Below are 18,524 nucleotides of genomic sequence, written 5' to 3'. Positions count from 1 at the left end.
TTTTTAATATTTTATTAATTGGAGAGCATAATTGACTGGACAGGACTCTCATCTCAAATTATCCAGTCAGACAGAGATAAAGATATACTGGGACCAAAGGATCCATGTTGGTCCCAGGGCTGGAGGAGACTGTCATCTCAAAGAATCCAGTGTCCAGCATGCAGCGATGAATGGGAGAATCTCAAACCCTTAAATACCTTTTAGAAACCAAGAAGAGGGAAAAGGGCGTGAAAACTTCTATTAGGATGGGGGAGGCCATAAATCCTAAAAACCTGAGACAGGAAGTCTGAATACACAGAAATAAAGATGTCAGTGAGATATCTTGGAATATTTTAGAGGGATATTGTAAATTCTTGAAGACAGAAAAGAGTCAGGAGGTCTACTCTCTTGTTTATCTTGTTTACATTAACAATTTATAAACCCAGAGCAAATGATCCCCGGTCTTAATGGACCAGAGTGGGGGTTTTACAGCTAAGGGGACTGAGACAGAACAGTTAAAGAAACTGAGACAAGGGAAACTAGTGCAGAGAAACTGAGTCAGGACAGTTAAAGAGAACTGTGGTATAACATAATTACTGGATAGATGACATTGGGAAAATATTTGGCATTTGATTTGAGGGGAAATAAAATAGATGTAGACCTATGAATTATAGAATTAAAGAGAACTCATCCTTCTTAAGTTACACCTAGAACCCTGAGGGAAAGATTTAGTCAGCTAAACCTTGAGAAGTCAATCTGCTATTGAGAGTGGAGGAATTGCAGGGTAGCTACTTGGTGCAGTGGATAGAGCACCAGCCCTGAAGTCAGGAGTACCTGAGTTCAAATCTGATCTCAGACTTCCTAGTTATGTGATGCTGGCAAAAAATGCTGGCTTAAAGAAAGAAAGAAAGAAAGAAAGAAAGAAAGAAAGAAAGAAAGAAAGAAAGAAAGAAAAAAGGGAGGATTGAAGAATGAGTGCAAAGCCTATAAATACTATACATGAAAAAACTTGTACAAACTAATTACAGCTAATTGAAATGATTAGAGCTAGAAAATATATATATATATATATATACATATATATATATGTGTATATATATATATATATATATATATATATATATATATATAAACAATGTCTACAGCAGTATACATGGAAAGAGTAATGCCAGAAAAACAAAATTGAAACTGTATATTGTGCAATTGAAATAATTTGGTGTAGAAAAGAGGTGAAAGATGTTCCACCTTACCTTTGCAGATAGAGTAGACTATGGATATAAAACATTGTCAAATTATTTATTAAAAAAAATTATTGTAACAATAAATAATACCCTTGGGACATCAAGGAGGCTATGTTGGGAAATTTAGGTAACAGAAAAATGAATACTAATATTTTAAATCCAATTTTTTTCAAATACCTTTGTGGTAGATTCAATGACAGCCTCTCATCAACTTGGTAAATGGTCTTCATTTACCTAAAATGAAAATTAAACACTCTATTTGCCAGCTCCTGATGAAACTCTCCAAAAATAATTAGTATGATCCTCTACAATAAACATACTTTTACATAATTTTCAAGGGAAAATCACTTTCACACCCCAGCAAGATCTCAGAGTAGAATACTATTTAGCAAGTGTGTGTGTGTGTGTGTGTGTGTGTGTGTGTGTGTGTGTGTGTGTGTGTTTTATGGGAAATCCCATATTGTATACTGAGAAAGTTGGCAAATGAGACATCTCAGAAGATCTCTATCATATAAGAATTCTAGTAAATAAAGATTCTTACCCAGAGCTGCCTAAGAAAAGTTAAATTGTTAAAACTAAAATATATAATCAGAGCATCTATGAAAATAATCACTACTATGTAACCTGACTGTTTTCATAAATGAAATGCAAAAGTACAGAAGAAAAGAAGAGTGAAAGAAAAAAAATGAATACAACCATGAAAAGTGACTTCACTTTATTTTATCATCTAATAGATTAGTTTTGGTTAAAACAGATACATACTGATGAGTATTCTGCTAAAAACGTTTCTAAACCTAGAAGATTAAATTGGGAAGCCTTCTAGCTATCTATTCACATTTGTTAAAGAGACAATGTCTTCTTTCACTTTTTACAACTCCAAAGCAGGAGCCATACTTTAATCCTCCCTCTCAGAAAAGAAGGAAAGGAAAATAATTGACTAATGAGAGAAAAAAAATTGCTGTTGATAGTAGTCTGTTTGGAATATTTACTTTTAATCAAGAGAATCCATTATTCTTTCTAATCAATGAGGTTTGGAAGGACACATCAGCAATTGTTTGCCTTGGATGACTAGATTCCAAAGATAGTAAAGATGTAAAGAAATCTTAATTCTTAATTGCTTTTCTTTAATATTCTCATTTCTTCAACTATATTTAAGATGATTTGCCAAACCAAATTTGTGGATTAATGGTGTGACTTGAGAGATTTTTTTCTTATTTTTGAGAGAAATTCTAAAAGCCCTGGTTGAAGCTGTAGGTATAGAAATTACTAATATTTTCAAAACAACAAAGTATAGAAACCTAAATTCTGTCTGCTAAAAAAAAAAAATAGGGAATTTAGGAGCTTGAAGAGAGTTAGAACAGAGATATATAGCTTAGAGACCAAATTGCTATTTCAAAGCAAGAGTAGGGATATAGATCTTAAGTATGAACACTGCAAAAATATCAAGAAGGAAGAAGAAATATGAACTTACTTTCCAAAATCCAGTTCCTCCACCTTTAAAACTGTTATTTCAATTGACAAACTTGCCTAAGGGCTCTATGTTTTCAAGATTTTTTCACATTTTACAGATTTATTCATTAATAATCATAGCTAATTAAATGTCTACAAACAGGTTCTTTAGAGAATGAGATGAATATACAGCTATGTTCATGTTGGAATTTTCTTTTGTTCCTTTTTATGTATATATTTGTATATGTGTTTTAATCTGAAGACCATGCTAAAGAAATATTCTTATTTACCAATTTTTCTTTTGGGGTTTTAGAGCAATCTCCATGTTAAGAAGCCATAAATATATAAATTTAAAGTGCAAAAGTTTTTTTTTTTTAATTTTCCATAAGTTTTCCATAAACTTCAGACTTCAATAAAAGTCTGCAAAGAAAATCTTTTTTTTTTTTATTAGGAGCTTAAAAATGCTAGTTTCCTCAGTGCTTCGGGTCACTCACTCAACCTACTTGCAAAATTCAAATGCTTAGAAACCCACAAATAATCCAAGGACAAACTTTGCCTCCAAAATATAGCACAGGAAAATTGTTTCCTGAATATTTTCAATACCATATGGTAAACTGTGTTTTCTGCCGGTATAGGAAACGTTTTAACTCTAAGGAATTTATAATTATATCCAAATAATTAGCTCCATTTATTTTTTTTTAATAATACTGTCCTTTCTTTTAAGAGGAAAGGAAATTCTATCTCTCCCCACTGTGATTATCACTTTTATTATATGTGTAATTGTTGTTAGAGGGAAAGGAATTTGAACAGCAACCTAATAAATATGCATGAAATGTGTATCAAATGAGGATGTTGCCAAATCTTTGGTCTTCCTGACAATGAAAATGGAGAAGTTGATAGTATTTATTTCCCCAGGTCTGCCTTTAAGGTCATGTATAAGCTCAGAAGCTATTTTAAAAGACACTGCCAGCACTGAGCATTTAAGTATGTATGAAGCTGAGTAAGACTGGTTCATTCTCTTTCCAAATCATCATCAAATCTCTTTTTAGATAAAGTAGATGTAGTTTCTTTGGTGACTTTAGAAGATTACAGCTAATATGTCTACATTATGTCCAGCTGTTCTAGTGGGGAACAAAGCTCTTTCTCTGCAGAAACCCACTTAGAATTTATTATCATTTCAGGATGATTCTGAGGAAGTAGCAATACAAAACTTTCATTGGATTAGTACAGCCAATATGGTGTGATGATCAAAGTGATGAACCTGAAGTTAGAAAGACCTGAGTTTAAATCCTGCCTTTGAGTTTTACACAATGGGTTACTTTGGCCAGGTCATGAAATAACTATATAACCTGGGCAGTTCTTTAGAACTTACCTACTAAGATACAGATAGATTTGCAATGTACATTGGCAAAAAGAACTTCCCAAAGGTAAAGTTCCCTATAATGACAAAATTATGTTTCATTCACAAAATGAATTTCTAAAATTGAAATTGAAAATAGATTGATATTACCTCTTAATAGGCAAGAAGTTTTCCTGTCTTGCCTCAGTCTCCCTTTTCCCTTTCTTAATAGTATGGCTTTACTTAGTCACTTCAGAGTTCAGAAACCAATTGTTTTATTTCAGCTTTCCCTTTACTGATATATGTACTGAGGGAAAAAAAAATCTAACAAGGAAAGCAACAGCAACAGAATAACAGGAGAGAGACTAGACAGGTATTTTTCTAAATGAACACAAGGAGACAGACAGAAAGGCAGATACTGGATGGAGGTAATGGTGAAGAAGTAAAGGGACATTATGGAGATGACCTGGTGACACTTTGCCCCAGGTAAATGTTTATTTTCTGAAACTGCATAGGAGTTTGGGAGATAATGGGAGAGAAAACATGAAAAAGAAGGATAGAAAGAAATGAGTGTTGTGCAAGGAATAAATCAAGGGCTAGCAATGGGTGAAAATTATTTTAATTCTATATTGTTAAAAGGAAAACAAATTAGATTGAATTCCCTAATTTTAAAAGGTCAAATCTCATCAATTTAAATTATTGTAGAATTTCCCCTCACATGTCTTGACTGTGGTCAAGGAAGATTCGGAAAAGGAGGACTAAATTATATTGTTTCAATTCATCCATAGCCGATCAGAAGACACACCTATGGTGCTCAATATTTTGCTGTGTCATCTTGCTATCACCAAATACTCTATCAGCTCTCATTAAAGGTCATTGAAAGAGGTTATTGACCCAATTTATTGTTACTGCTAGACTAAATAATAAAATGATCATACTCAGAATTTTGCAAGTCAGTTTTCCTTGATTTCTACCATAATAACTTGGTGAGTGGGCAGAGAATTAGTAGTGGGAGGCTGATCCTTGAAGCAACAAGAGGAGGACTGGTAAAAGTATGTAGGTGACATTTTCACTGGAAGGAATTCTTTGTGCAGCATTGTATTGGAAACCTGACTTTCTCCTAATTCACAATCTTTCTAGTACAATTTAATCCTGCACACTGTTGGGGAAGCAGCAGTTTTGCTTGTTTGCCTTGGTATCCTGTCTGATGTGATTGTTTGAGTAATTGGCAATAAATTGATAGTAGAAAACCTGGGAAATACCCTAAGGAACAGATCCCTTGAAGGAATTTCCTTTTCTTCAAGAAAGGCTCCCTGCTCAGGCCAAGGAGTCATCAATGGTACCCCATTTGAGGAAATCACAAAATAAATTCTAGGCTACTCACTGCCTTTGGCAGAAGAGGAAGTTAAGTCCTGGTTTTCTCATTGTAATTGACAACTAGGAAAAGTCATGCTTTTGATTCAAAAGGGAGCAAGGAAATGCCTTGTCAAAAATAACAATCATTAGCAAATAATTAAAAATTGGTTATTTGATTTGAATGAAATTCTGTCATGAAAGAAAATAGCATAATTGTGGTAAATTAGATTCTAATTAAAACTATATTTATTATTTGGTATTAAGCAACCTGAAAGTTAACCTTATCAAATAATAAGAGTTTCTTACTCTGTAAAGAAGATAAACTTACTATCCACCTGCTGGGGTTGTTGTAAAAATTTTAATGCAGTACCTGGAATATGGTAAGCACTATATAAATGTAAATGATTGTTATAACTATTATTATTATTTATTTTTTTTGAATATAATTACTCTTTAGTAATACTAATGATTACACATAACTTACTCTATGTCCTGTTTTAAATGTGGTTAGTATAAAATAATAAAGATGATAAAATGAATGATTTTATGTTAAATGATTCAGAAATGCATTGGAGCGAATTGATATCATTTGACTGGTATTAAGTTTTGTTTCATGATATTGTGAGTGCTATTTTGTTTCTAAATTTTCTTTCATTGTGATTTTGTGGAAATCATCATATGAGAAATACTGTTCAGAATTGTATCATTGGAAAATTTGACTCTTTTAATCTGGATATTACGAAATTAAATATTTGAGGAAATTGGTATGATGTTAAAACCTATCAAGTATTAATTTGGTACATTTTAAAAGGGAAGAATAATAATTATTCACTTTGCAAAAGAGAGAGAGAGAGAGGAGAGAGAGAGAGAGAGAGAGAGGAGAGAGAGAGAGAGAGAGAGAAACCTTATAAAATGTCCTTATTCTTAAACTTGCAAAGTTTCTTGGGACCATCTGCTTGGACAAGGTCTTAAAATCTTATCAGTCCTGTGAAATAAGTTGTGATTGGGTTTACAGAGAAAACAGGATCCCTCTTTCATTATAGACATTGACAAAATGGGAAGGATTCACAAGTAATATAAAAGTAATTTATGTGATTATTTGTGATTATTAAAATTATGACATTATACCTGGAATGATACATACTGAAGTGACATCTTGAACTAATTTAGTCTTAATAGGTTCCAGTTAAAGATTTAATTTTGCTTTAGGGACTAATATACAATATCTTAAGAGATGGCTATCTATTATTCTGAAGATTTGCAGTAGTTAATGTTTTTCTGGGATTTATTTTTTAGTATAATGATCATAAATTCACTATGTGGAATTACACATTATATTTCCTTGATTTTTAATGATTGACTTTTAAACAAGGTTTAAACTAATTAATAATTAAACTAATTAATAAGGATTAGTTTAAACTGGGGAAGAAGAAAGAGAAGAAAATAATGAGTGAATTTTTTGAAGGCCTACTTTTATTGCCAATTTATTAAAATGATATGAGAGTAATAATAGCTAGAGCTAAGATATAATTAGAGAAACTTTGCTATTTCTGGTGAAATCTTGTGGGATTGTAATCTGATACTGTTTTGAGTCTTGACTTCAGGGATAAGTGTCTGATCATTAAGTTAGCAATGCACCAGTTGAGAGAAATGTATCTAGCTGCTTAAGGGGGTCCATTTTGTCAACTACTACAGTTATATGAGTATATGTATCTAGGAAAGATTGAGGGGATGGTCTTGGCATGGACTGAAATAGGCTTCCCATTACTTGATTTCTCCTTTTTTCTCTTTCCTTCTCAAAGATGATTGTTTCCCACTAGGGTAATCCAAACTCTGGCTATTATCCCTTATTAATAATGTGGATTTTTTCTATAATACTGGCTGTTGCAAAGAGTAAATATTATTCTTACTTAAAATGACACAGAAGCAAGGTTGTTGTTTTTATTTTCTGCCCAAAGACTTAGGCCAGGAGGATCACTTTTCACATTGGTATAATTATGTTCCTGTTATTTTTATTTTATAACAAATCTCTCTTACCAGGGATGGTAAAGTTCTATTTTTTAATAAGATAAATCTTTTTGTTGAAATACTCCAACAATAAAAGGAAGAAAGCCAAATGGAACAATTTTAAAATAAATTTAATTTAATTCAATTTATAAAAAGATTAGAGTAAATCAACTGAGACAATATGTCTATAGAAGAAGAGAAAATGAAAATGAAATACTGCCTCCTCAATAAGTTTAATACATCTAAGTTAAGAAAGGAAGTGCTCAAATGATGGGGAAAATTTTTTCTATCAAATGTCTCTGATAAGGTATTAGTAGACAAGATATAGCAACTATTAACAAAATAAAAATAAAATCATTCCCCAATAAGCAAATGGTCAAAGGATTTGAATAAGCAATTCTCATCAAAACTGCAGCATATTTACAATCACATTTTTTTTAAATTGCACAGATCACCAAAAATAAAAGAGATGCTACATAACAATCCCCAAATTTCATCTCACATCCTGAAAATAAACAAAAATGACACAAAAATTGCAATAGTTAATTGAAAGGATTGTGGGTGTAAATAGGCACACGAATATATTTTTGGTGGAGCTCTATAATGATATAGCCATTTTGTAAATCAGTTTATAAAGCAATTTTCAAAAAAAGACTTAAATGCTTATATCCTTTGAATCAAATAATTTTTCTGGGCTTAAACACCAAGGACACTATTCATTAAAAAATTTTTTTGATTGATCTTTATTGATAAAAAATAGTTACATAAATATGTGTGTATATACATATACATACATATACATCATAACATTTTGTAATAACTAAGAATTGGTAACAAAATAGATACCACCAATTAGAGAATGTTTAAACAAATTGTAGTACATGAATGCAATAGAATATTACTGTGCTGTAAAAATGATATGTGTATGTTGAATGAAAAGAAATATGAAAAGTGCTATATAAACTGATGCAGAGTTAAGTAAGCAGTTAAAAAACAATATTCATAGTAACTACAACAAAGTTAATGAAAGGAACCAAAAGATCAAAAATAAATATAACAGAATTACAAGTACCAAGTGAAAGTCAAATGAAGATCTTTGATAAGGCATCCCCAATCTATGCCATTATGGATGTGGGAGATCCATAAATGTTACACATTGCAAATTTTTCTGGACTTTTTCAATGTATGAACCAGTTGCATTGACTTTTTTCTCTTTCTCCAAGAAAAACTATTTATCATATGAGTAGGGTAGAGATAGAGGGAAACACAGAATACTACAATGATATAAGAAACAATTTATTAATAAAAACTTATTTTTAAAAATACTCTAAATAAACAGACATCTGTAATACAACTAATAATTTTCTTAGATTCTTATTATAAATTGAAAAGGGAATTAATGATTCTAAAACAAAAATAAAACAATGAAATAGACCCTGATCAAGGCACTTAACCCTCTTTGTCTCCCCTGTCCTCAATCCCCCCTCACATTAATAAAACAATTATTTAAAAAAGAGATCATTGCCATGGGCATGGAGAACAGATCAAGATATAAATCAATAAAATGTCTGACATTTTGTCTGCTTCTACACAGTTTACAAAACGTATTTATGAGCATTATTTTAAGTGATTCTCATAAAATTCCCATGAGGGAATTAAAGTAGATATCACATTTTACAAATGTGAATTCAAGGCCTGCTGGAAAAGTTAGGAGACTTGTCAAAGTCACACAGTTATGAAGGTATAGTCAGTCCATCCATATATGTATGGATACACCTATATATCATTTATTGTTCTAAATGTTGTTGATAGGAAAAAAAGCAAAAGTTCAAGGTCTTAAAGAGCACACAGTCTAATGGGAGAAAATACGCCCCCAAAAATTTATGTACAAATAGGCTATATGCAGAAAAAATTGAACATAATCAATGTTCAATTCAAAGCGATTAGTATTAAGGAAGAACTAGAAAGGCTTCACATCGTTGACTTTAAATCCAAAGCCCTTGCCACTGCATCAATAAGCTATTGCTGCTATTTCTTATACATAAAAAAGACAAAAGGGCAAATGAAATATTGATCATCTAAGTTGTGCAAGTTTCATATACAAAAGATACTATTTGCTCAGGCATGGTGAAACCCCTGATGAATTCCCACAAACCCGTTTGGGTATTCTCAGTAAGAAAAATCACAAATAGGATGAGACAAGTTCCAGGACTAGACTTGGTAAACCATTCTTGATGAAGTCTAGAAAATTCTGTAAGTTTTGCCTCATTTCTAATAAAGGTTTCTAAATGTAAGCTACAAATAACTGCATGTTGGTTTACCAACTTTCATAACTTTTACTTCTTGCAGTAAATGAAAATCACTTGATATTTCCATTAAAGTGTCTCTTTCCAGTATTAAACAGTATTGTTTATGGTGGTAAAGATCAAAATGATAGCTCAAATAGGAGAATAATGGAAATAGAAAGGATATTGCTATTTGTTCTTTGTTTTCAAAGAGAACTAATGAATTACTCATGTGTTTTGGATTTAAAAGAGAGAGAACTGCACAAAACTACCAGCCTCACTCTCTCTTCCAGAGTCATCAGAATCCAGACTAGACAAAAGTCAGGATGATTGTCAATGGACCAGGTTATATTGGATGACCTTGACATCTCTTATGTCTGACCACACTCTAAATGTCCCATAATACCAGTTTCAGACATTTTCATGGACATTAGAACAAATTGTTCTCATCTGCTCATTCTACTAGGATGAATCTTGATTTTCTTGTCATAGACAACCCCTAACTCCTCAACTGGTTTATGGTCCATCAGTTATCATCAGCCTAGTTTAAAGCATCTGCCAAAGTGTAGTGAAGTCTGGGTGCTATACATGTTACAATTTCTGGGAGTCGCTGTTGAGAGTTTAATGATAGGTGGACATCCAAGGTGGATGAGCAGCCCAGAAAAACATTCGGCAAAAACCCTCACCTAAAATGCTGGTTCTTCTGAACATCCACACAACTCAAATAAAAGATGAAATGAATGGCAAGGTGATGATGTAAACAATATTGAATAGAGTCAGATGATTTTTTTCATTTAAATTCTGCCATTTGTCTAACAATTTCTCTTTTGAAAATTCTTTTTCTCATTTATAAAATGGGAATAATAATACTGGCATCAATTTCATCATGTGATTGTTGGGAAGAATAAGTGCTATGGAGAATGCAAAGTGCTAAATACGAGTATATAAATGTCATTTTTTAGTGAATATAATGGTTAATACACCAACTTACCTAAATGGGAAATAGTAGAAATTGACGATGGCAAAGCAAGTTATTCTATAAATAATGTCATAAGACCATCTGCTGTTACTGTCACCACAAGTGCTTACAATGTCCCTTAGCTAATTTGCTGTCTCTCTAAAATATTACTACTCCTAACAGAGGGACATTGCTGAAGTTATGCAGGGGTCCTCAAACTTTTTAAATAGGGGGCCAGTCCACTATTCCTCAGATTGTTGGAGGGCTGGACTATTGTTAAAACAAAAAGTTTATTTTGTGGGCCTTTAAGTCAAGAAACTTCATAGCCTGGGTGAGGGGGATAAATGTCTTCAGCTGCTGCATCTGGCCTGTGGGCCATAGTTTGAGGATCCCTGTTAGTCTTACATATATCAATTTTTCCTCCTCTTGATCATATTCTTCATCTAACAGTAGTAACTATCCACAATAAAAGAGAATATAACCTGAAGGACTGCCTGACAAAATTTCTGGATTTCTACTTCCCAGACTCATAGAATGAGGACAAGAACTATGTCCTATTCATCCTGGTTCTAGCTTATCCTATTCCCCCTGGCCCAATGACATATGATAAACAATTATTTATTATTATAGAGGAGATCCATCTTTCAGGCAGAAACAATATTACAATAATTTAGGGTCATAAAGCTTAAATTTATAGGATTCACAAATGAAGGTGGCCTAGCTGTACCTGATCTAAAATTATATTATAAAGCAGCAGTCACCAAAACCATTTGGTATTGGCTAAGAAATAGATAAGTTGATCAGTGGAAAAGGTTAGGTTCACAAGACAGAATAGTCACCTATAGCAATCTAGTGTTTGACAAACCCAAAGATGCTAACTTTTGGGATAAGAATTCATTATTTTATAAAAACTGCTGGGATAACTGGAATTTAGTATGGCAGAAATTAGGCAAGGACCCACACTTAACACCATATACCAAGATAAGATCAAAATGGGTCCATGACCTAGGCATAAAGAACAAGATTATAAATAAATTAGAGGAACATAGGAGAGTTTCTCTCTCAGACTTGTGGAGGAGAAAGAAATTTGTGACCAAAGATGAACTAGAGACCATTACTGATCACAAAATAGAAAATTTTGATTATATCAAATTAAAAAGCCTTTGTACAAACAAAACTAATGCAAACAAGATTAGAAGGGAAGCAACCAACTGGGAAAACATCTTTACAGTTAAAGGTTCTGATAAAGGCCTCATTTCCAAAATATATAGAGAACTGACTCAAATTTAAAAGAAATCAAGCCATTCTTCAATTGATAAAGGGTCAAAGGATATGAACAGATAATTTTCAGATGATGAAATTGAAACTATTACCACTCATATGAAAGAGTGTTCCAAATCACTATTGATCAGAGAAATGCAAATTAAGACAACTCCGAGATACCACTACACACCTGTCAGATTGGCTAAGATGACAGGAAAAAATAATGATGAATGTTGGAGGTGATGTGGGAAAACTGGGACACTGATGCATTGTTGGTGGAGTTGTGAATGAATCCAACCATTCTGGAGAGCAATCTGGAATTGTGCCCAAAAAGTCATCAAACTGTGCATATCCTTTGATCCAGCAGTGCTACTATTGGGCTTATACACCAAAGAAATACTAAAGAAGGGAAAGGGACCTGTATGTGCCAAAATGTTTGTGGCAGCCCTGTTTGTAGTGGCTAGAGACTGGAAATTGAATTGATGCCCATCAATTGGAGAATGGCTAGGTAAATTGTGGTATATGAATGTTATGGAATATTATTGTTCTGTAAGAAATGACCAGCAGGATGAATACAGAGAGGCTTTGAGAGACTTACATGAACTGATGCTAAGTGAAATGAGCAGAACCAGGAGATCATTTATACACTTTGACAATGATATTGTATGAGGATGTATTCTGATGGAAGTGGATTTCTTTGACAAAGAGACCTAACTGAGTTTCAATTGATAAATGATGGACAGAAGCAGCTACACCCAAAGAAAGAACACTGGGAAACGAATGTGAACTATTTGCATTTTTGTTTTTCTTCCTGGGTTATTTTTACCTTCTGAATCCAATTTTCCCTGTGCAACAAGAGAACTGTTCAGTTCTGCACACATATATTGTATATAGGATATACTGCAACATATCTAACATATATAGGACTGCTTGCCATCTAGGGGAGGGGATGGAGGGAGGGAGGGGAAAAATCAGAACAGAAGCGAGTGCAAGGGATAATGTTGTAAAAAAAAATTACCTTGGCATGGATTCTGTCAATATAAAGTTATTATAAAATAAAATAAAATATTTTTAAAAATTTATAGGATTCAAACTAGAGGTCATCTAATCTGACCTACTTTACTGCAAAAACTAAGGCCCAGAGACATTATGTGACTTGCTCAGTGTTGCACAGATAGTATCAGTATTATAATTTAAATATAAGTTCCCTGACTTAAATACAATGAGAGCTACCTCTAAACCACAAGGGTTCTTTCCACCTCTATAATACAAAAGTCTGCCAAATATTTATTGAAGGAACAGAAAAGCATTAGTCACAGAATTATGGACCTAAAACTATTAAAGGCCTTATTGGTCATTTAGTCCAATGTCCTCATTTAACAAACAAAAATAGTAACTTGTCCAAGATCATATAGGTAGAAAATAGCATAGTTTGGATTTGAACTCAGATCTGCTGATTCCAAATTCAAGGCTCTTATCATTGCAGTATTACTTTTCATACTATTATGGTAGCATTAGTACTCACAAGATTGCCTATTGCATAGGTAAATGAGTCTAGGCTTCTGTGTATCTTTAATATTTAATTGGTAAATATTGAGAAAGCTTGTTGTAGGTAATATTTTCCTCTCATATGAGTAGTTTGATTTGGCTTGTGGATATGGAAAGAAACCAAGATCTAATAAGTCAAAATTCTAAACTCCTGTGATCAAATGTGCAAATAGTTAAAGCTGGGCACATTTGCACTGCACCTGTTTCACACCATCTGCCCAAAGCAGATTTCTGGCTTTTGTTTTGTATCTTTCTTTAACCATGTCTAGGTAGAGAATAGACAACTTTAATCCATAATGAGAAAGCCATCCAAAATTTTGTTAGCAATTAAATATGGAGGTTGACTAAGATTCTAGTGCCAGGGTAGGGGAGAGGTTATAACTTTCATTTCAATAGCCAACAAATTCTATTTCAATGTGATGAAAAATCTTCCCAACAGACTGAGTGAATACCAGAGCTCTTCTTAATAGTCAATTTACCAAAAAAGTCTTAATTCTCTTCCCTATTTAACTTTACATAATCTTTTACAAAAATGTTAAACATCTGTTCAAACAGGAAAAGATGATAGTTTTGCTGTAGAGATTATTGAATCATAATTCCTGAATGTATATTCTTTGATCAAGCCATGACTTGATGAAAACAAATGTGTCTGCTTTTTTACATTAACTTCAATGTATCTCTGGATCTATGATGTCATTAGCGTTATTCTTCATGCAACAGTATACATCACAGACCATCTATGGCTTCTCATCTTGTGCAACTCTTTTCTCAAAAAATTCCATAAATATTTCAAATGCTGAAGGACTCAAAAACTTGATATTATATAGGTACTATTGTAGTATGGGTTTTCATATGTATGGGTGTATTGGTTGAGGGAGGTCTATCGCCTTTAACATGAGGGCCTGCTAAGCCCTTTTCAGGGCTGCTTATCCATCTTTGGTATCCACCTATCACCCAACTCCCACCTGCAGCTATAAGAATACATAGCTTGTACAATGGCTACACTCATGGTAAAAAAAAAAAAAAAAAAAAAAAAAAAAAAATCTGTGCAGAGAGGCTAGACCAGGTAAGTTAAGGGTAACTGACAGTCCTCCAAATGCCAGAAAGTTAAAGAGATGTCTACCCCAAGTATGTGAAGACTTCCCCTGGCAGAATAAAAAAAATGGAACAGTTTGTTTGAATGGACAAGAAAACAACTAAAGCAGGCCCTGTGGGGCACTTAGAGCTTGGTCAGACATTGAATACCAAGTGCATCCACTGCAGTGTGGACCTTTACCAGCTGTCTTGACTTTTGCCTTGCCACTAGATTGTAATGACTCTGAAATATAGAATGAGGCAAGTTCCATTTTTCAATGATGAACATAAATCTAATCGACATGCAACTGATATCATCCCATTATTTCACTCGTTGTCTTGGAAAACAAAGGACCATTACAGAAGTAACAACCACCACCACCATCCCACAGCTTGTGGGATATGCAGACTTTTTAACTGTTTTCTTTTGTTCCCAGCACATGACTGGCTCTTCTACTTTTCCTGCTGTGTATTTCTTTAATAATATATCACTTCAGAGTCACAGTTCCTCATTGGAAATATGCTATAACTCAATCAATTAACCAATAAAAATTTATTGAAATGTCCATTAAATAAACATTTATTGAGTTTTTACTATGCAACAGTCAGAATTAAATGCTAGGGATAGGAAAGAAGACAAAACATAATTCTTCCCTCAAAAATCTCACAATCTAAAGGGAGCAAAAACAAGCAAATAAACTATAGATATGGGAATAGGAAATAATTAATAAAGAGAAGGTTCTAGAATTAAGAGAGGAAAGTATTCCTGTAAAAAGTGGGATTTCAAGTGGGATGTGACAAAAGCCAAGGAAGGCAAAAGTCAGAGATAAAGATAATAAGCATTGTATGCATGGGAGACAAAAAGAAAATTCCCAGAGCCAAGAAATGGAATGCATTGTTTGTGGAAAAGCCAGGAGACAAGAGTTCCTGGATCAAATAAAATTGGTAGCAACTAAGGAGTTATAAACTATTTACTCACTTCATCCTCTTTTAATGACTTGCAATATTAATTTATTTTTAGCAACTATGAGGTTCCATGCTTTTCAGTTATATATTTACCACACAAAGTCAAAATATTATGAACAATGAAAAGTGACATTCTCATTAAGCATAGTATTTCCCATTTGTCAATAAGAGGACTTCTGTTTTTAACATACATTATCATTTTCCCAAGAACAGTCCTGATTTGTCTGAATTCCAGATCAATCCAAGTTTCTTGAATATATTTGGTGTAACATATCCTTCTAAAACTAAGATTCTGTAAAGAATTCTGAAGCCAGCCTAAACCTATTCAAGGATCTATCTCAATGTGAAACTTTCATTGGAACTTGCATAATTGAGAGCAGTTACTTTTAAAAACTAATGCTGCAGAACAAACTTAGAAATGTATAAATCATTTTTTAACTCCATACAAACAGATTTGCATATGTATTGCTACCAATTTTCAAGAGATCCTGTACTTGAATATAATCATATTTTTCTCTCTGCCATGAGCCACAGAGAGCTTTTGGCAGCAGTTAGTAACAAAAACCTTCCAGAACACAAGAGCTCTTTAGGGGCTAATAACACTGTTTGAATAATGGACACTGGATAGGATTGGATTGAATATGGTTACTTACCACTCTAGGTACTTTCTATCTCTCTGTCATTTGTTTAAACTATTTAACTTCTACATGTTTCTCATTCAAATAGGCAGATATGCTTTAAATCACAGTTATTTATATACACATTTAAAATAAAACACATTGTACGAATATAACAAAAACATCCTCAGAGACCACCTGTGTGCAAAAACCAAGTGAAAATTTTTTTTAAAAAAGATCACTTTTCTGTGGAACGTTAGGGGTTCTCAGTTCTAGTAAGAACCAATATTTGAAGGCTATCTCTCCAAATGATCTTTTCTCAAGAACTGTGGGTGGTCTCCTTTTAAGTAAGTCTCTCTGCATTTAATTTGTTTCAACCTGAAAGAAATAATATCCATCAATTAAACTGGCTACTGTACCATTTGACAACAGTTAAACTAAGTGTCAACCAGGATGATAATGATGATTACTGTGTACCTAATTATTACCAACAAAATTCTTAGCATTGTGGAGAACAAAGGAATAGAAACTGAAACAGTTCTACTGGGGTATATAGTTAAATTGGACAATGGAAGTACAAAGGACATGCAAAGAAAAATGGTGCTATTTAAGGCTCTGTGGAGTGTCTGTTGCAACCCCCCATAGTCTTGGTAAATTCAGGGAAAATTTATTGGGAGAAGAGAATTTTCAAGGGGAGACTAGAAAGAGAATCATCTCTTAAATTAAAAAAGGAAAACTTAAGGGTGACTTCCATTATTGAGTCAAATTTCTCTAAATACTATGCAGAAATTTTCTGGAGAGTTCAGTTGCATTGTAGCTACCAGCTGGGAAAAGTGCTTGTTCATGGGGAACTCAAGCAATCACAGTGAAAGTACATAGGGATTTCAATAAAGTCTCCATAGGTATATAATCTATAGCCTTTAAATAGCTTGATTTGGTTGATTGAATTTCTCTTGAACCACAGGTATCTGTTTAACATAAATTTCTGCTCTTCTATATTTCTAATATTTAACATTCATTTTAAAATATCACAAAATTCTAATCATAGTTATTATATAATTTAGTGGGGATAAATGTAAGGATTCACAATTAGGTTCACAAGGTCGGCTTCATGAGTCCTTTTGTGACACTGTTCCCTACATGACATAATGATAATAAGAACTCATAATAAGAGTATAAGCAATAAAATGGTAGAAAGTCAGATTATAGAGCATCATGTTGAGAAATAGAATTAAGGCCAGTGTTGCTGGATTTTAAAAACATGGAAGGAAAGAAAGTATAAGAAGACTGAAAAGGGTAAGGTTACAAAAGGTTTTAAAAATCAAAAAGTAGATGTTCTCCATAATTCAGAAGGTATTAGAAATCATTGGAATTCATTAAGTGTACATGCCCATCAGTTGAGGAATGAATAAATAAGTAATGGTATGTCCAAGTAACAAAATAGTAATACTCTATAAAAAAAGATGAGCAAGTTTATTTTGGAAGGGCCAGAAGGATTTACATGAACTGATGTTGAGCACAAGCAGAACCAGGAATACATTGCTCATAGTAACAACAAGGTTGTGGGATAATCAACTCTGACAGACTTGGTTCTTCTCAGCAATTCAGTGATCCAAGGCAATCACAATAAATTTTGGATAGAAAACATCATCTGCATCCAGAGAGAACTATGGAGGCTGAATGTAAATCAACATATCCTATGTTCACTTTTTTGTTCTTATGTTCTTATGTTTTCTTTTTCTCTTGTGATTTTCCCCTTTTGTTTTTATTTTTTTCCTCTCCCAATGTGATTCATAAGGGAAAAAAGTTTTTAAAAATGAATTTACATATATAATCCCAAAAATATATTTTTTAAAAAGCATATATGTCATCTAAAAAGAAGAATCAATCAAAATATAAATAGCAAAAAATAGAAGAAAATGTAAAATACCTCACTGGTAAAAAAGATCAGGAAAAGAAAATTGAAGAAGTTTTGGGCTTCCTGAAAGTCATGATGAATAGAAAGACCCTGGACAATATCTTTCAAAAACTATGGAGAATTGTTTTAAGTATTGCTAGAGTAAAATAATAAATGAAAGAATACACCAATCACCTATCAAAAGAAATCACAAAATAAAAACTCCATGGAAGATTATAGCCAAATTCCAGAATTATCAGGTGAAGATGAAAAAAAATCAGGTAGCAAGAAATTATTCAAATACTAGGGTCCATAGTCAGGATTACCCAAGACTTAGCAGCTTTTATACTAAAGGATAAAGAATTGAATATAAAATTCTAGAAGTCTTGGATTACATCAAAAATCAATTCCTCAGCAAAAGTGAAAATACTCTTTCATGGGGAAAAATGAATATTCAATGAAATAGGCAACTCTCAAATTTTCCTGATGAAAACATTGGAGCTGAACAGAAAATTTGATCTTCAAAGACTGAAGAAAAGCATAAA

Source organism: Antechinus flavipes, chromosome 3 (assembly GCF_016432865.1).
Source record: "Antechinus flavipes isolate AdamAnt ecotype Samford, QLD, Australia chromosome 3, AdamAnt_v2, whole genome shotgun sequence".
Taxonomy (NCBI): Eukaryota; Metazoa; Chordata; class Mammalia; order Dasyuromorphia; family Dasyuridae; genus Antechinus; species Antechinus flavipes.
Note: the sequence above shows the minus strand (reverse complement) of the source record.